Source organism: Lissotriton vulgaris, chromosome 6 (genome assembly GCF_964263255.1).
Source record: "Lissotriton vulgaris chromosome 6, aLisVul1.2, whole genome shotgun sequence".
NCBI lineage: Eukaryota > Metazoa > Chordata > Amphibia > Caudata > Salamandridae > Lissotriton > Lissotriton vulgaris.
The window spans coordinates 192,344,821-192,364,513 of NC_141694.1; the positions used below are offsets into that span (position 1 = coordinate 192,344,821).

A 19,693-nucleotide genomic window follows, 5' to 3' on the forward strand; every position below is an offset into this window, starting at 1 on the left:
TGCCTGGGTAGCTGAAACGTGTGCTGTTACCAGTTTTGTGAAGTTCTGTGGCTGCAAACACGATACACGTTTTAACTTTTTGTTCGCAGACTTTGCATAATGATTAGGATTAAACTGGTCTCACTGTCCTTAATTAAGTATATTTTGAGATTAAGATTGATTTTAAGATTAGCTAGGCATAAAATGTATCTTCTAATGGGAGCATTGTGCTCCCTGCAATGCCTTTGATCGCTTCGTGCTGGAAACAATGCTTTTTATTCTTGTATGTTTTAGTTTTTGAAATGTATAGTCAGGCTTAGATTTCAGTCTCCTGGATGTGTACAGAGGACACACGGAAAATGATACATGTCCATCTTGCAACTATCTAACTTTTAGAACAGGTACAAATGATGAGTCATAGGTCAAATGCTTTCTTCACACAGGTAACCTTTCCTACATTTTTGTACTAAGGAAAGTGTCCAGATCTTTAGCAAAATTATCATGTGCTTTCCCCAATGTTGCTGAATAAGGCCCCATATTCCATAAACAACCTCTATTATGTAGGGTCTTGTAATGCATTTACCTGTCGGAGAGTTACAGCTGCCCCATCCAACCTGCTGGTGCCAGTGCCATAAATTCGGTACACCTTGGTCTTAAAGACCAAATATATACAGGATATAACATAATGATATATACCATTAGATACAGTGCTTAACATAAAGTAACATATACAATGTAACATACATTATGTTATGTATGGCTTTCAGGGAGAGTTCGAATGTGAATGCCACATTCGAAATCTGGTTATTCACTGCTACTATGCCACGCAATGTAAAAATAAAAGTTGATATTCCACTTTTGTAACGTCACAGGGATTTAAAAGCCACGCAGCCTGGACTCTCAGAAGCTCTGTCAGAGTGGTGCTTGCTCTCTGGACTCTCAGAAACTCTGACAGTGTGGTGCTTGCTCTCTGCGCTAGTGAAGAGTAAAGTGTACATATTCGGGTGGGGAAGGTGAGGGAAGCTTTAGGGGTGGTGTAATGTTCTTAATTTTGGGTGAGGGAGGAGAGGGCTGGCTAGAGGATGCTGGGGTGGGTGGAAGGACACTAGGCGCCTTATTACGATGCCGGTCGGATGAGTGTCCGACCGATATCGTTTTGGGAGTGGAACCTCCTAACAAGTATTCAGCGGTTCTACTCCTGATATTATGTGACCACCAGCATGGTGGTTGGAAACATAGCCTTTACCATTGCGGCTTGAGCTGAGGCCCGCAAAAAGGGCCGCAGCACAAGCTGCAATGGTAAAGGGTATGTTTCTAAACATCTATTCACTGCGTGCAAAGCCCCATATGGTGCCTAGATGTTTGGGGGGCACCACATGTGCCCCACCCAGGCCACCCAACGGAGGCCTAGGGGGGACAGGGCCCTGCTAGGGGCCCCCAAAGTCACTTTCCGACAGCCTTTCCATGTTAGAAAGGCCGACATGGAAAGGCTATCTGAAAGCGACATCCTAATTGTTGTCTACGTCTTTCCCGTGACTCCTCTACCACTTGTATCCCCTGTGCCAACCTGTGGGTGGGTGATGCCACCATTGTCCAACCTTATTCCTTTACTGGGTTTGGCTCCATACAGTTTAGGGTAACAAAGGGCAGGCAGACAGAGGACGAATGTGAGCTGCATTTGCCCTTAGGCTGACTGTTAGAGCTCAGGAAGGCTGAGTACCCCCCCACCCACCCCCAGAACACCCTACTCAGGATAGAAGCGCCTTGCCCCACATTCAAGGCCCTTTCATCCTTGCGTCTGATAGGAATAAAGGAATACACAAAACACCACCAAAGAGCCATTTACAGTCATGTGACACTGGGCACTGGTAGAAAGGCACATTTAAATCATGCATAACAATGCAAACTTTCTAGAAGTGGCCTTTTCAAAATAGTAACTTAATATCCGAGATTTCCATCAAAAAGGATATTAAATTACAATTCATTTGAGTTGAAGAAGCATTTCTTTATCTGTTACCAAACTGAAGTTATCATTTATTTAGTGTGATATGGTGGCCCATTGTTAGTCTTAGGTGGTGACAGCCTTACAACAGCAACAATAACTTTAGGAGTTGTTCACTGCCAGGACATATAAAACCTAAGGACATATAAAACCTAAGTACACATGTCCTACTTTTTAAATACCATGCGTTCTGAACTAGCAGTGGTTAGGGTCTACCTTCGGAGTGACTTATAAGTATTAAAAAGGAAGGTTTAGGCCTGGTAAAAGGCTCGCTTTGCCATACCGAAATCTGGAATGCAGGCTGCAGTGGCAAAACTGAGACAGATTACAAGCTACTTTAGTATGTGGCACACTGAGTGTGCTGTCCACATGCAGCATTTAATTTATAAACCCTAGGTACAGGTGGTACTATTTATTAGGGAATTGTAAGTAAATTAAATCAATCAATCAGGTGTAGGCCACGTTTACTATGTTTTCAAGGGAGAGCACACCACATTACCACTAGTTAGCAGGGGTAAGGAGCACAGAGTCCTAATGCCAACAAAACTATTTTAGCAAAGGAAGTGAGTGAAGGCAAAATCTTAGGTGACTGTGCCAAAAGGGCCAGGTGCAGCAACCATACATAATGTAACAGAGAAATGTATCATTAGATATTTTAATGTAAAGTCATGTAGTGTAACATTTGAAACAGTATTGGAGTTGAGGATCCACATGATACCACACTGGCTTTGCTTGCTCTTGAGTTGAAGTGTGGTGTGTGAACTGGCATGATTCAAGCTTGAGTCCTACTATGTGCTTTTTATTATAATACACCCAGTCCCTTGCCTATTCAAAGGTGATCTTTTAAGAGAAGTGTTTCATTTTTGTAGTGGTGTGCAGCTTATTGTGTGTATATATAGAACATGTGTATGAAATTCATGAAGGTGTTTAGTATCCAGGTGACGGTATTTACTATCCAGGTGAAGGTGCTTAGTATCCAGGTGAAGGTGTTTAGTATCCAGGTGAAGGTGTTTAGTATCAGGTGAAGGTGTTTACTATCCAGGCGAAGGTATTTAGTATCCCGGTGAAGGTGCTTAGTTTGCGCAAGAAAGTACCTGAAAGCCTCGAGGGAGAATGACAAGACAGAAGCTGAGGACTGGAACAGACTGTGATGAGGACACAAGATATGAATTGGGTAATACGGGTAATGACGAAGTTAGACAGACAAGTCGTATATTGTACAACAAATTATACAAATGCAATCAGAAATTATAAATCAGAAGAACAAAAGGCAACCTGTCATAAGCAATAGTTTGTACGCTAACTGGAATTTGATCTCTCCATGAGGTGAAACGATCTTACAATATGTCAAGGAGCAATTCTTCTCATAGAGTCTTGGAGGACACTTAATAGCTTTTATGGAGGAAGAGCACCACGTGAGTCTCTGTGCAAGAGGCGCCAAGGCTCCCTAAGTCCCTTTTTTGTTTCATCGGAGGCAATGTAGCCTGACAACATGTGTCCATTTCTGAGTTGTAGTATGAACTTCCCCCCGTTCGCGCCGCCCTTTTTGTGTATCCGTCCTTTGTCAAATGTTTTGACGGTTTAGAAGGAAGGTAGACACAGAATGGAAGGTCGAACAGGAGCAGAGGAACAGATACAATGGCTATGTGAATCTGCGTTTTAGTGGCAGTCTATGTGCGGCACTAATAGACTGGCAGCTCTATGCGGAGTTTTAACCTTGCGAGCCACAACTACTAAGTACCCATAGGACAAGTGTTACACTTTCTGCCCTACAGCGGGTTGCATTCTGGAACTCGGAGTTTCGCTTTTAATATGGTATGTGCTCAGGAATCCGTATTTAGAAATCACTCATGCAATCGGTCACGCATTTGTTTGAGCTAGAACATTTGATATTGTAAATGTCTTTTACGTATATCTCATGGAGTGTATGGATGTGGTGTGTAGTTAAATTATGTAGGTTGGATGGATTAGTTCGTTGAGGAATTGTGTGGCATGGAGTGTATTAGTGTAGTGGATTTATGTGCCATTGTGTGCTGTGGAATTATGTGGATAGTTATTATGCGGTACTGGACTTGTGTTATAGTGTAATTATGTGGAATGGTATTTGTGTTTTGGAGTGGTATCTAGTGGAGTTTAATTATGTGGTGTGCTGTTAAAGTTTGTGGCATGATGTCAAATTCTGTGGAGTGGATTGCAATTCATCTACTAGATGAGTATTGCTTTCCCTGTCACATTTTACTCTAAATGTTAATGCTTTGTCTTTTGATTTCTGGCTCATGAGTTTAGAGTGTGGGTGGCCGAAAGAAGCCGGCATGAAGGTTTGTGCATTTTGTGCTCAGGGATTCAAGAGAATCTTGAGCTGAGCCAGATATCTCACTCAAGCTTGGTTTGGGACTTCTGTGGGTCGCCCACTTTTGTCACTTAAAATAATAATTAAGGGGATAAAGGCGTAGTAAGGATATGATTTAACCCTGAAAATAATTCCACAATTCACTGTCCACACCATGTACATTCTTCGCTTCCCCTATGCCCACCTAACACCACCTGAACCTTATCCTGCTGGCATCAATACGGTCATCGATCAAGCCACAGACAATGCTTTTTGTTTCCAGTGAAAATGTTTGCGCGTAACCATGGAATACATGTGTGTGTGTGGCTCTGTCTGTGTGTGGCTCTGTCTGTGTGTGTGTGGCTCTGTGTGTGTGTGTGTGTGTGTGTGTGTGTTGGGCTCTGTGTGTATGTTGGGCTCTGTTTGGCTCTGTGGGTAGCTTTTTTTTGTAGATGGGTCTGTGTGAGGGTGGCTCTGTGTGTGTGTAGGTGGGTCTGTGTGAGGGTGGCTCTGTGTGGGTGTTGGTGGCTCTGTGTGGGTGGCTCTGTGTATGTGTGGGTGGCTCTATGTGAGTGGCTCTGTGTGGGTGGCTCTGTATTAGGTATGGGCGGAAAATCCGTTTCGCTCGCGGATTTTGCGGATTTTCGGGAAATCCGCAATCCGCGAGATTCGCGAATCTCCCGCAAAATCCGCAAATCCGCGAGCAGCGGATTTTGCTCGCACTGCTCGCACTGTTCGCGTGAGTTCGCGGCTTCCCAGTACAACTTCGCGCCCCGCGAATAAGTGCTAAATTGCAGAAATACGATCTTAGCAAAACTGAAACTACTTGCCAGGTTCAAAAGTTCAGGCTCATCATTAGTAGCCATTTCCTGTAGTGCTTCCTGAGGGGCCCCTCCAGAGTTCAGTTGCCAGTTGCAACTATTATGTGACCCTGCTCTGAACCTCAGAATAGTTACACATATGCCACAAAGGTCCTGAATTACAGCTAAGGGAGACAAGCAGGAGCCAGGCTGGAAGTTAAAATCCATTAATCAGCCCCTAATTCATTATTGTCAGTTGGGGCAGGGCAGGTGTTGTAACTAATTTTGCAACAATGAAAGCACTTAGCAAGTGCAAAAGATCACTAATCAGGGCGCACTAAGGAAGCAGGTGCCAGCTAAAAAAATATTCTGTGACACATTAATCAGCCCCAAATTAATTCAGGTCACTTGAGGCAGGGAAGGTGTGCTTTGCTTTGCCGAAAATAATGTACACTGGACAACCAGAGGGTGTGGTGATGAAACAGAGGGTGGCATGGGTGGGTCAGAGGGTGGCATGAGTAGTCAGAGAGTGGCAGTGGTGACAGAGAGTGGCAGTGATGAAGAAGAGTGTCCCAAACAGGCTGGACACGTAGAAACAACAAGTTCGCAAAACTTGCGACCCGACAGGTAAGTTCGCAAATTGCGAAATTGTAAAAACCCTCGCGAACTGGCAGAAACACGGGCGAACACAAAAAAAAAAATTCCGCAAATTCGCGGGAATTCGCGGATTTTGCGGATTGCGAGTTCGCAAATCCGCAAAATTCGCGAACGCGAGATCCGCAAAATTCGCCCATGCTTACTCTGTATGTGTGTGTGGGTGGCTTTGTGTGTGTGGCTCTGTGTGTGGGTGCAAATGCAATAGGTCTCGCATTTGCGAGAGATTAAGCAATTGGCATTGTAAATGACAATGCCATTTATTTATATGTTTTAAAAACAAAAACATAAATAAAAATAATGTCATGAGCAATGCCAATAGCTCTAACTTTAACAATGCTGAGACCATTGCATTGTAAATGCTTGTTAAAATTTACATTGTCCAATTCCTTGACAGCAAGATTTTATTTTAAAGGTCTTGAGTGTTAAATGCAAGGTAAGGAAGGCCTTTGAAGTTGCACGCCTCACGTGCATTTATCAGATTGTTTCCTCAGTCCCTCTCTATCATGTCCTACTCATTCGTAGTCGAGGTTAAAGCCTGGAACAGAAGAGGAATCTCACCTCTGCCCGTGAAGGGAGCAGGAATAACTGATGGCCTGTATTTCATGCCTCTGGGAGACAGGCTGAGTGTTCCTGATAAGGCAAGGCCTTTCAGAAGCATCCATTCCAGCCTCCCTCCAGCTAGCCTGAGTTCCCACACAGAATCTGAAAGAGATTTCTTCCTCTGCGACCATATCAAGTGCTGTCACATCACAAACAACTTGTTTTCTAATAAATACATCTGGCATCTGCAGCTGGATCGGCTTCACAAGAGCGCCTGATCATCATTCACTTCAAGATGAATCACCGCCCCATGGCATCCGTGCTGCTTCTCCCACTTTGATCTTTTCAAGCAGTGATTCATCTCAGTAATGAAACATCTCTTTGGAGGGGCCCAGACCATGACTTATTATACAGTTAGCATGCATGAAATAAGGCAAAGAGTACACAACGTCCATCATGCTAATGAGCCAAGTCTGCAAAAACTAACGAACCTATAAACCTAACAAACAGCCTTGACATAACATACAGTAGCGCAATCCTGACATTCTCCATTGTGGGATCGTGGGAGCTTCATCATATTCTTAATGTAAGTCCAGGAGATCTCGAGTCACACAACATACATATATATAAACTGAGTCTTGGATTGATATACAGCGTGCGGCATAGCACTTTCTATTTGCACCGCCGGCGGTTTGGAAGCCAGAGGACAACACACCGAAACCAGGTAGAGATAGATAAATATAAACACATATATATATATTTGTGTGTGTATATATATATATATATACTTAATCCAAAAGCGATCCTTCTTGGACGGTTCCCATAGTCAGGTGGCGCATGTGCCGGCCGGACCCCAAAGCCGGTAAATTTGTGCACAAATTTCACAGGTTCCAGTAAAGGATTGAATGCGCACTCAGAGCGAGGGTAGATAACACCAGTTTTATTTTTCAATACTCGCTACGCGTTTCGAGACCCACCGGTCTCTTGATCACACGATCATATATATATATATATATATATATATATTTTTTTTTTTTTTTTTTTTACCTACTGGATAGTTAGGACCAAAGTTTCAATAGGAAGAGCATTTTTTATTTTGCAAGTATTTTTTGATGCCACTAGAAGAATCTTCACGAAAGTTTCAAAAAGTATACTTTAGTCAGTTCAGCTGCTGTGTTGAAAGTTTTGCGGCGATCCGTCAAGCAGGATCAGAGACAAAGGGGGTCCCAATGCGCTGTTTCCCCATGTTATGTTTTTGGGGATTTTGCATTCTTTGAACACAACTACAGCCCAAACCGCTGAACGGAATTACACCAGATTTGGCAGAAAGCTAGATTTGGTTATGCAGATCACACTTTCCGTTATTTGGTGGAAATCCGCGCAATATTTTGAGTAATATTAAAGGTTAAAAAATATAGATATCTAGGACACGGATCCTCCAGTGGAGTTGCAAATCAGTGGTAGGACCCTGACAGAAAAGTTGAGTCTGGCATCTTGTTTGTTGCATCAGTTGCGGGGGGAGGGGGTGGGGGCTGGGGAGAAGAGTGCAAAAACATAAATGAGGTCAGGAGAAAGGTATCCTGACCTCATAGGACATGGAGACCCCTCGTGGGCACAAAATTGCCCAATTATTTTTGACCAATTTTTTTTTTCATCCAGTCCATGGAACTGTGGATCTGCAGATCCAGAAAAAAAATTGAGAAAAAAATACCCACTGCATCCAACCCCATACTGAGCATGACCAAAGCCTGTGTGCAGCTTGGGTTTGAGTGCATACGGCAGGGTTGGCAGCAGGGCCTGAGCTAAGCAGAAGAGAATGAACGGTTGTTGTAGAGTCTAACCTTACAGTCCACCTTTACTTTTTGAAAGTTGAAAATCTGTAATTGTATGTATGGGTCACACGTCCATATAAGACAACTAAATGAAAAGTTATCAGCATGGGGAAAAACATGACTTATTGTAGTGTCGGCGCCTAGGAAAAAACCTGGTCTGACCAGACCTGAGGTGGAACGCTTTAAATGTTGCATCAGCCCTCCTCGTGAAAAAAATGTACCAATGGGTACCCGGAAGGAAGTGACGTTCCACCAGATAGCCCCAGTTCTCTGTTATGAGCACTGAAGTCAGATTTTACCAGGCATTCCTCAGAGAGTTCAGTCATTTTCTGGCTCCTGGAACTGATAATATTTGTTGCGATGTTTAAGATTCTTACACTCAATGTTGATTTTTTTTTTATTTCAGAGAGGGGCAGGGGAAGTCTGGGGCTTTGGAGGAATGCACTTCAGAGCAGAATGCCCTTAAATCTTGTTTAGTATTCTTTTTCGTTAACTGTCAGAAGCTGGGCCAGATGCCAAGCAGGAAATGACACATCGCAAGGCATTTGTGTTGTGCAACGTTCTGGGGAGCTGATGCAAGGATACAGGGCCTGTTTGTGAATTTCTTAGCAAACACAACGCATGGCAAGTGGTGTACTCAAAGCCGCGTGGCCTACTACAACAAAGGCACTGCCTAGTTTTCTCCTCTACGCACACTCACATGCAACAGCACGCGCACACACACACATATACAGACCCACCAACACACAGACAAGTAAGGATTCAGAGGCACTCATCCAGAGACACGCGCACTAACATACACACACAGATCCGCAAACACACACACGACATCAAAGATACATGAAGACAGGAAACCGTGCCAAGCTTGTCATACCTCGGGAACACAAACTAGTTCATACACCCGAGGGCCCAGCTGAAGCAGTTTGCACTAAGAAGGAACACTATAAAACATGCTATAGACTTCAAGTGTAAATCGGCGCCATTGTTGGCGCCATTGCTTGATAATGACTTGGACACACTTCCAACAAAGTCACAAGTGTACATTTCGGTAAGAAGAAATGTGCAAACTTTTGAAGTAGGAACAGTCCACTGATATTCATTTTATTTTGTTTTGGTTATTTTGAGCCATATTAGAAACTTTATTTAAAAAAGTCCTATTCAGTGGGCCCTAAAAATACAGAAACCATAATTCAATCAATCCACCATTACACTCAAGAAAAGGGCTGGGTAATATTTGTACTACTTGAAAAAAGTCTTAAGTATATCGCAGTAACTTGCCAACCGCTACATCTCGAACCATCCTACTTTTTGTAAGTTTACGCTGTGGTGTAGTTTTCCCCACCAACAGCCAACATTTCCTTCTAAGTGCTAGTTGCAAGTAAAAATTGAGACGTTTCTCTCAGTTTAGCGTAAAACTGTTTTCCCTGCAACCATGATGTTTTCTGGATGTTGGCAAACATTTTTTTCCCTCAAAAGTTCAGATTTTAATGGCAAATCTAAAAAAGTATTGGCAAGCCAATTGGTCTGTGACTGGTGTTACTGTCGTGACCTATTGACTTTGCCAATGCTTGTTGCTGTTTGAGGACGTCTGTTTTTTGAGTGAGAGTTTCTGCCGCGCAGTATCCTTCTACAGGCCTTTTTTAGTTAAGACTTAAGCAAGACAGAAGAATTCTGAAAAAAGAAGGAGACAATGGTATAAGTGTTTATGCACCGTAACCCTGGGGTGTTTGAGGACCTGCGGTCTATGAGGACATTATCACAAATAACCCAAAAAACATGTGCTGTGGTTTCGATGTGCACTTCATTCCCTTCTGTTTGGCTCGACTATCGATGTGCAATGTCTTCCAGAGCGATTGTGTTAGGAGCTCATGACCTAGCACAGTCTGTGGAGAGTGGCAATACAGTCAGCACCACCTTTGCTTCTTTATTAAAGATATTTTTTGTATTTTAAACTTCACATGAAGTGATATCTGGATATCTGGTAATACCCTAAACAGCTAAATTATCGAAAGATAAAGACGCATTACGGGAAGAACACTTTGGTCCTGATCACAAGTGGGCCATAAAATTGTGATCCCTGCACAAACCCCTTGTTTGTGCATGGATTGGATTTCTAAGTCAGATAATGTTTGCTGGTCTTGGTAATTATCGGGTGCAACAACCTCTGCACCGCCACAATTTCCCAAGGACAACTTTAGCCGGTCAGACTTGCTGAAAATCAAGGAGAAAAATGGCCAGCAATTACTCACACATGTGCAATTACGTGTGGTAAGCTCTGAATTCTGCATGCCATGCCCTGTTTCTGAGTTTTAATTTGGAAAAGGAGGTATTTACTACACTCAGTCAATATCTCACTTTTGGACTTGCTCTTTTCTGCAAGGTCACCCCTAGGCTTTTTGCCTTCACCCTCCTGTTTTCTGAAACTGTTTTTGTTGGCTTTCAGGACTCTGCACACTTTACCACTGATAAAGTGCTGGTGCTCTCGTCTAAAAACATGGTAGAAATTGGCTTACACAAACTTTTAATATATTTTATTTACTTGTAAGTTGCTAGTAAAGTGGTAGTCCATGTACCAAGACCTGTGAATTAAATGCTAAACTCTTTGTGCCACCCAGTTAAGTAGCCTTTTAAATAAGTCTCAGGACTGCCATTGCAGCCTGTGTGTGCAGTTTTAAATTGCCATTTCGACCTGGCAAAATAAAACTTTTGTCATGCCCAAACATTCCTTTTTAATAGATATCAGTCACACAGAGGGTCGACCCGGAACAGTCTAAAGGTCATGTTGCATTAAATTAAAAAAGATGGACATGTACTTTAAAGTTTTACATGTCGTGGTAGTGAAAATCTCCTATATTTGTTTTTCACTACTAAAAGGCCTACCTCTCACAAAGCATAACATTGGGTTGCCTTATTACATTTAATAATTTATATCTTCCATTTGGGAACAGGTGGACGGATTCCGTTTGGTGTCTAAAGAATTGTAATTTGAGGCACTTTGTCATGGTAAAGTCAGATTTTTAGTCACAATTCTGAAAATGCTACGTTTAGTAATTTTGCATTTTCTTGTCCTACCCATTTTGGTGCCTGCAGCCTGTTCCTGGGTCATATGTCTAGGTGTAGCTGGCAGCAGGTCTTTGTGTATTGCTCCCAGACAATCAGATAAAGGGACGCTAGGGGTTGGCAAAATATATGTTACCGGTCCCAGGATGCTTGTTTCCGGTCCAGGGAAGACATGGCTTGGCAGTTCGGGCTGAACTGTTCCCATGGGGCACAGTGTCAAGACTGATTTGCGTATAGCTGTGTCTGAACTGTTGTGGCAAAGTGAGCTAAAGAACGATGATGGAGTCAACCAAGATCTGTGACTGAGGGTGAGTGTCTGAAAAGTTTCAGCACTCCGTCCATCATCTCCTTGTGTTTGCTTTGTTTGCCCTAAGATGGATGCTACACCTGGCATCCTTGGTGTGGTTCTCCCCAAACGTTTTGCCTTTAAGCCTCCTGTTTTGCTGATTTCCTTTTTTTGCTGGCCTTACACCCTTGCAAACTTTACCACTGCTAACCAGTGCTAAAGTGCCTATGCTCTCTCCTTTAAAAATAGTTAAATTGGCTTATACCCAATTGGAAAAGCAACAGCTGATGGACAGAATGCAGAACAATGTCATACATTCACCCCAGTACAGAGATCTGGGCCTAAATCCATCGTTTTTTCGCTCACCATGCCATTCCAGTTTGAACCCAGCCATATGCAAATCAGTCTTGACCCTGTGCCCCATGGGAACAGTCCAGCCCGAACTGCCAAGCCAGTTCCTCCATGCACTGGAAACAAGCATCTAGGACTGGTTTTGGGCTTTCAGCCCTCTTCAGCCAGGATAGCTTGATTCCAGTGGCATGGAGAGCACGGAACTCACGTCTGAGCCTACCCGTCCCACTCGGAGTGACAAATGCAAAAACAACAGGCACAATTGGCAAATTTAATTTACATGAAAGTCCCTAGTAAAGTGGTACTACATGTACCAAGAGTCTGTAAATTAAATGCTACTAGTGGGCTTGCAGCACTAATTGTGCCATCCACTTACGTAGACCTTTAAACATGTCTCAGGCCTGCCGTTGCAGCCTGTATGTGCAGTTCTAAACTGCCAGTTTGACCTGGAAAAATAAACCTTTTGCCAGACTCAAACCTTCCTTTTAATACATGTAAGTCATGCCTAGGATGGGCCCAGAGGGCAGGGTGCAGTGTATTAAAAAAGTAAGAGATCTACTGTTACGTTTTACATGTCCTAGTAGTGAAAACCCCATAATTTGTTTTTCACTACTGGAAGGCTTACCTCTCCCATAGGATAAGATTGGGTTACCTTATTACATTTAATACATTGTAAAGTCAGATTTGTAGTCATCATTGTGAAAATGTCCCTTTTAGAAACTATGTGGCATCTGCAGACAGTAAGACAAAGGGACTGTAGGTGCTGTCAGGATGGGTCGTTCTGAGTTAACGAGGGGAGGAGCTACTACACTTGCACATCAGAAAAGCTCTGCCTGAGCACTCTCACAAAGGATTTGTCACTAGTCTTTTGTGACCCCGCCCCAATACAAGGTGACACCTCAGGGGGGGTGGAAACCTCTAGAAACTTCCTCCAGTTCAAAGTGTGCACCATGTATAAATATTGAACCTCAGACCTCCAACTCTTCAGTACACTTATGTACCGATGGAGTCTGCCAGGATAAAAGGACTGCTATGCAGCTGAAAGGACTGCCACCCTGCTGGACTGCTGCTCTGAAGGACTGCTGGCCTGCTCAGCTGACCTGCTGCCCTGCTGCCCTGTTGCCTGGGTGAGAAGGACTCGACCTGCAACTCTAAACCCAGGACCCCAGAGTGACTCCTAGAGATAGTTGGCTGGCTTCATGGTCAAAAGCTTCAGGGTCAGAACTGGCTTCCAACAACCTTGAACCCCGGATCTGGACTCTGCCATCTGTGAATCCTGCCCTCCCAAGTGGTGCCACCCCAGTCCTGGACCCTTGGAAGTGGGCCTGCAGGTGCTCTGCCAGCTCACCTGTGAACTCAGCAGAACCCACCCACCCGCACCATGGCTCACCTCCCACAGAACCGGCGCATCGCCTCTGCTGCGTGAACTTCCCTGACACAAGAACTTTGAATCACCTACGGCAGCCCACTGCAGTCGCTGTTGCGCAATGCATCTCTGCGCAAGGACATTGCCTTACCCAACGCAGTCCGTCGAAACCTCAGCAGCGCAATGCATCTCCACGCAAGGACATCACATCCTACTTTGCAGATCCCCGAAACCGCTGCTGTGCAACCCAGACCTTGCATCGCCTCTGCTGCACAAAGTATCCTTAACACTGGATTCCTCTTGGCTTTGCAACCAGGATTTAAGGTAGTCTTGTTCAGAAGGCCCAACTGGGTCCCTGTAACCAGCCTGCCTGCCATCGCAGTTGGTCTGAACTTGTGACTTTGTCCTGGTTTGGCATGACCAGATAACCACTGTTGGCACTTGGTGCTTTTTGGCGCTATTTTCACTGAAATCCTTAAACTTCATATCTTTGATTCCACTGATTGAATTTTTGTTGTTTGGTCTTATTTATTTATTAAAATGTCCTCTATTTTTCTAAATTGGTATGAGATTTGTCTTGCAACGTGTTTTCACTTTATTACTGCTTAAAGTGCTGCATAAATACTTTACACATTGCCTCTAAGTTAAGCCTGACTGCTCTGTGCCAAGCCACCAGAGGGTTAAGTACAGGTTAATTTGGGGTTTGCATGTTACTTCTCCCTGACTACGATTGTGGTTGATGCTGTGTAGGATTGTATCCCCCTACAACCAGTAACCCAATTCCTTACTTACTCTTCACCCTTCAGTATCAGTAGTTAGCAGGCTTAGTAAATACCTTATGTCTCAACTGCTATTCTAACCTGTGGCCAGTGGCAGCTGGTAGGGAACGGTGGGGGATGGGGGTATGTGTGTGTGTGTGGGGGGTAGACAATAAAAAAAGAAACAAAAAAGAAAGAGAACGTACCTGTTGGTCGCGTCGTCAGTTGCCACCTCTCCTCCGTTGCAGGAAGCACCTAGACTGCAAGCCTCCCTAAGTCAATGGCATCGTTATGATTGTTCCTCTAAGCCACAGGTACTCATAGTACGGCCCGCGGGCCTCTAGCAGCCCGGCAAGCCTTCCCTGGCGGCCCGCGGACCTTGAAGTACCCGTGTTTTATAAAAACATTTTTAAAGAGTGTCTGCAACCGGAGCACGACTCAAAGAGACTCTGCTGCTCTGTGGGGGCTGGGTGATTCATTTCAGCGATACTCAGAGTGGAGCTGCAGGGGCCTAAGAAGAGGTTAAATACTACAAAAGCCCCATTAACATACAAAAGGTCTTTTAAAGACCTGTGAAGTGCTTGGGTGCGACTGTGTGTGTGTGTGTGTGTGCCTAGGAAGCTGTCTCAGCCCGGGCACACACAGGCAGGGTGAGATGACTGAGGGTGACAGAGGGAGGCGGAAGTGAGGGAACGGAAGTGAGGGAAGGGGAGTGAGGGAAGGGGAGTGAGGGAGGGAGTGAGGGAAGGGGAGTGAGTATGGTGACCAACCATCCGTAAATTTCACGGACTGTCCATGAATTTACCATAATGTCCGTTGTCCGTGAAGGAAGTTTCCACGGACTTAAAAGAAATGGAAATGCGGGCAAATAGTTAATCTGCACATGTAAAGGCTGCTTGAATGCGAAATGGGTGTTAATTGCTAGAGTTCATGTTGCCCTGCCTGAAGTGAAAGATTTTGTCTTTCTGCTGTAACTGCAAATGCGGGAGCTTATCTCGAAATGTTTGCTATATTTGCCCATTGCCCATGCCCCCCCTTCATCCATCTCTCTGACCTGCTTCTTGTGGCTATCTTGAGTTTCTCGGTTTGGATGTCCCACTTTAAATGAGGCAATGCAGTGATATGTTGTGAATGTAAGAAGGCACGCTATCTCCCAGACCTGTTATACCAAGGGAAGCAACAAAAAAGCTCTATTGTTTTGAAAGCAAGTCACAAGCATAACAGATTAGGACACATACACAATTTTGAAACATCTCAGATGCGATCGTTTTACAGAGGGCTTCTTTCGTTACATATTTAGTTCTGCATCTAAAAGGTAATGCAAAAAACGTTTCACCATCAAGTGCCATTTCTCTACCAGTGGATCCAATATATTTGTCTGCCCCATGAGCTGCATATCCATTTTATAGGTTGCTTGCCATTTCACAATTACATGTAAAACTACTGCCAACATTCACTTCTTGTATTAATCTTTGCCCAAGTTGTCCTATCACTGAAAGTTTCAGCAAATCCCACTGGCCAAAATAGCTACAAGATCAAGGTAGTATAGCAGCGCGAATATCTCCACAATTAGGATGAAAGAGAGCAAACAAAAGGACTTGATTTACTGGAGTACTGTAAGTTGAATTCCTTGGTGAAAGGGTGCAAGGTTGGTTGTAAGAAGCTCCTTGTAAAAGTTTCATTGCAAAATATTAAGAAGGATGCTTTTATCAATTGTTTTATTTTTTATAACCGCCGTTGCCTAAAAGGTGCTAGCTTCGCCATTACCTAGAGCTTCAACATTCTCAAATTGTATGAAATACCACAAAAAGACCTGCACAGTTGCTCAAAACTGCGCGCAACTGAAAAACGTGAAGTGCACGATTGTCTCAACCTAATATAAAACTTATTTTGACTTGTACTTATGTTGCTTGCCTAGTTACTTACTTGTATATTATTGCGCCACCTCCTCATATGTGTCTATAAAACGTACCTTTTGTTGCCAATTTTTGTCCTGAATTTTGACCTTCTGTCCTGAATTTTTGTCCTGAATATTGACCCTTCGTCCAGACTTTTTACACTCACTGCCCTGAATTTGCACCCATACCACATGGTCACCCTAGGAGTGAGGTAGGGAGGGAGTGAGGGGAGGGAGGGAGTGAGGGGAGGGAGGGAGGGAGTGAGGGAAGGGGAGTGAGGGAAGGGGAGTGAGGGAGGGACTGAGGGAAGGAGAGTGAGGGAGGGAGTGAGGGAAGGGGAGCAAGGGGGGGAGTGAGGGGGGAGTGAGGGAAGGGGAGTGAGGGAAGGGGAGTATGGGGAGTGAGGGAAGGGGAGTGGGGGAGAGGGGAGGAGAGAGGGAAGGAGATAGGGAAGGAGAGGGAGGGGAGGGAGGCGAGGGAAGGAGAGAGGGAAAGGGAAGGAGGGAGAGGGAGGGAGACAGTCAGAGTGAGGGAGATTGAGGGGGAGAGAGGGAGGGAGAGAGAGGGAGTGAGAGGGGATGTGGCAGTCAGAGTGAGTGAATCAGAGGGAGACAGGGAGAGAGAAGGATGGAGGGAGGGAGACAGAGAGAGATAGCGGGAGGGAGACAGAGCGAGAGAGATATAGAGAGAGAGGGATGGAGGGAGGGAGACAGAGGGAGAGAGAGAGAGATGGATGTGTCTATGCGGGTCTGGTGGCTTAGCGGACGAAGACGTCCGCTGCAGGGACCTGTGTTCACCCTCATGGTCACAGTTTTTTTGTTACTCTAGCCCGCCTCCTCCCCCACCGGTGCAGCCCTCGGACACAAACTGCCCTGCAAATTTGGCCCCCGAGAGAAAGTTTGTAAGTACCCATGCTCTAAGCCAATCACAACTCTGCATTGCGTTGTGATTAGTCTGAGTGCTGTGGTTCGGTGCTCAAACATGGACACGGAGCCTGTGTATGTTCCCCACCAGGCAGTGTAATCAGTGGTGTACCAAAGGGGGCGGGGAGTGCGGCGCGGTCCTGGGCGGCACAGGTTTTGGGGGCAGCTCTTACCTGCAGCACAACGGCTAGCTACGCCACTGTGTGTAATGCAGCCTGGTGGGGAACATGCAAAGTGCGCATGACTGTTTGGATGGACCAAGACGGCCAGCCAAACAGTCATGGGCACTTTTGAGTTTGCACATCACTCCTCCCCCTGGTCCCTGCTCTGGCCAGCCCCACCTCTCCCCGCACCTAGGAACGGAAACATAAAATGATAATAACGTTCCGTTATCATTTTAGTTTTCTTCTGCACTGCTCTTAAAGCAGTGGGGCGACGCTCCTCTGCCGGCCACCGCTGCATGTGGCGACAGAAAAAACTCACATGCAAACCAGCTTAATAGTTATATTTCAGAGGATAACTCGGTCATGTAAGAAAACTATCCAATTACAGTCAACGCTGGAAGGTTGTTTTTGTTGTTGTAATTTTTCATATCATTCCAAGCCATTGACTAACATCAGCCGTAGTTCTGGCTTTGCGGGTACAATGTCATTCTATGCGCGACCTCTCGTGAATCCTGTCCGCCATGACGTCACAAGTGCAGCCATGATCACGTTAGGGTTGCATGGCGCCGTACCTGTAGCAGTGACAAACTTAATCAAACTAACTGTTTCCGGTTTGGCTTGCTGACTTGCGGCCATGTAGGTTAATATGGGTCTACCCTGTCATAAAGGGGTTTTATTTCATGCTAATAATTCTGCTGTGATGAACCACAAAACCGCAGTTGTGTAATTACGTATCCCAGTTTAAACGTGGGTACTGAAGATCCTGACGTGGGGGCGGTGAGGTTCCAATGATTAACAGAGAACTCCTTAGGCGGCGGGTGACATCATGGAGATGTGAAGGACAGGCCCGTCGCGTGCACGCAGCGCGCGCGTCGATGATGCCTGCACGAGATTTGAAGGACAGGCCCGTCGCGTGCACCCACCGCAGTGCGCGCGTTGATGATACCTGCACAGGCCCGTAGCGTGCACTCACCGCAGCGCGCGCGTTGATGATGCCTGCACGTGCTGCTGAACTGTGCTGACTGCACTCCTACAAGTTTCAGCACCATTTTACCTTTGCTGCTGGTTTTTATCAAGTGCCCAGGGCTGGTTATGAATCCCTATCGAGAACGAACCTCTTCCCACTTGACGGCTTCCCTTTCGGTGCTAACTCAGTGGGAAGGATGCAAAAAGCGCCTGGTTCCTGGACTGGACTGACAGATAAAAGTTACATTTGACTTTGTGGAGTGCACCTGGTAGAACTGTGAAGTGATTTAATATTTCTGAGACCTTTGGAGCAGGGCGCCAACAGGAGTCCCTCACAGGCACAGCCGGCGACGGCAGACAGCGCCTGGAAGCAATATTCCAGTGTTGCCAACGGCTGGACGTGTCAGGTGCTTTACGTAGACGGCTCAATGGATAGCTGGTACCTCCAAATATGTCCCAGAGCCAGGTTTTAAAATATATCTGCCAATGAAAAATCAAAGTGCGCTGCGCTACACCGACTCGCTGCAATATTTGCCTGCAGCACCCTCAGAATATCTTTCTATCAATATTTACCAGCCAACTCTTTACTTCATTGAATGTGAATGCGCTGCGAAGTTTACTCTTGCTTGAAGCGAGTGTGACTCGTTGTCCTACTCTTGCTTCCATGTACTGGTAAACAAGAGCACAGTGAGCGAGAAGTGGAGCCGAGATTACCAACATTGAGACTCTGTTCTCACCTAAAATCATTTTACCCTAGCAGAGCCATGCTGTGGTTTTGTATAGCGCCTCAGAGTGCCTTTGGTAGACACAAGAAAGGCACGAGTAAAAGCAAAAGTTGCAGTCCAATACACAAGAGCATCAGGAAGGATAACAATATTTACAACATACATCTGCCAAAAAACAGTCTCGGGAGAGAAACTTTATAGACATATACCTCCACAATGGCACGATTGTCAAATCGATAAACTCAGTGTGGGTGTGGGCAGGACATGGTGGATGAAGGAACTCAATAGGGGAAATGGGATTTAGGAGGAGGTCGACTTGAGACTGTTAAACAAGATGCGCGCTTTCTCACAAAGTGAATAATGACAGTGCTAATTTAGACTTCTCTCTGCCACACCTTAGAGCTGTCTGGGGTCTTAAATAGCTGAAGAGTTGGAGCAGCGCTATTTTACCACCTTAGAAAGGGGACAGTGGCTGTCCTGTGAATTTTAAAGGCGTGTGTTGATTTTGGCTGAAAGTAAAGCAGCAGCTGTTGCTATTATCTAAAGTAAACAAGACAAAACAATGACATAGCACAAAGCAAAACAACAACACAGCAAAACATACAAGGCAAAACACATCAAAACATTAATAAACTAATGCAACGCAACAAGAACAGTACATAACTACTCACAGTCCAATAATACAGCAAAAAAACACAATATCACAAAAAAACAACACAACACTTCACCACCACAATAAATGCAGCACAACAAATATTCTAGCCTCACATTACCATGCTACAAATTTGCTTTCATAATAACATGGTGGTAAAAGGTGCTTACACCAAGCACTGTCTTACCACCAAGGAAATATTATAGCACCAGTTAAAAATGTTTTTGATTGGGCAGTAGGGGGCTAAATTCAGGTTGGAAAAGAGTAAGGGAGGGATTGGTGTTAATTGGAGGAAGGGTAGAAAAACAGATTGCGAGAGATTATCCATTCAAGGATTGAGACATTGTTCACTGTTATTTGAAAGCAGGTGATCGCAGAAGTGCAGTTTCAGAGCCGGAGAGAGAG

The 19,693-nt window shown here is 44.9% G+C and overlaps 1 protein-coding gene across 3 annotated transcripts in view; it reads left to right on the forward strand.

The window, feature by feature from the left end:
- The window catches only part of RUNX2 (RUNX family transcription factor 2), a 331,526-nt gene that overhangs the window by 219,854 nt on the left and 91,979 nt on the right, over positions 1-19,693 (forward strand). The window lies entirely within an intron of this gene.